The 714-nt window shown below is 22.7% G+C and overlaps 1 protein-coding gene across 1 annotated transcript in view; it reads right to left on the bottom strand.

Annotated features, from left to right (window-relative positions):
• The window catches only part of LOC119591022, a 9,619-nt gene that overhangs the window by 7,418 nt on the left and 1,487 nt on the right, over positions 1-714 (bottom strand). The window lies entirely within an intron of this gene.

The following is a 714-nucleotide window of genomic DNA, read 5'->3' as shown; positions in this document are numbered from 1 at the left end:
ATCCAATATTATTATCAACTTTTAAAAAAACAAAAGTATACATATTCTTGAATTTCACACAGCTGCATATGTTTGCAAATAACATTTAAAAGAAGTAAATCATGTACAAACCTGACAATGAATCCGCCCATTATAAAGGTCCTGAACATGAATAATTTTCTCCTTAAGCACCCCATTTTTACTTTGTTTTATTTCCTGAAATGAACAAAAATAAACATGAATATCTACCTGCATCACTTTAGAAAAAAATAAAATATGTTTTCAATACATCCTCACATATTTTGTATACAATGTATGTATATCTGAAATTATGCATTGACTGTATATAACTATGTATGTATTAGTATATGTGTATTTTATATCAATTTCCACTAATTTAAAGATAAACACATGGCATTATATTACATCATAAAATATTGATAAATAATTAATATATGTATTTTTTTAAATACAATGATCAAAACCATTAGAAACCCGATAATCAGTTGAACAAGATAACAAGCATTTAAAAAAAGCTAGTCTAATAAATGGATGCAAGAGTACTCACAACAATAATATATACAAATTTAAATTAATATAATGATATTTGTCATCATAATTTTAAAAATGATTAATAGAAGAATTTCAAACACACAGTTTTTTTTAAAAAAAAAAAATATTAAAATTCAATCATCCTTTAACATTTTACCAGATAACAATAATATGAATAATAAT

This window comes from Penaeus monodon, chromosome 28 (genome assembly GCF_015228065.2).
Source record: "Penaeus monodon isolate SGIC_2016 chromosome 28, NSTDA_Pmon_1, whole genome shotgun sequence".
Lineage (NCBI taxonomy): Eukaryota > Metazoa > Arthropoda > Malacostraca > Decapoda > Penaeidae > Penaeus > Penaeus monodon.
This window is presented reverse-complemented; position numbering and strand designations above follow the sequence as displayed.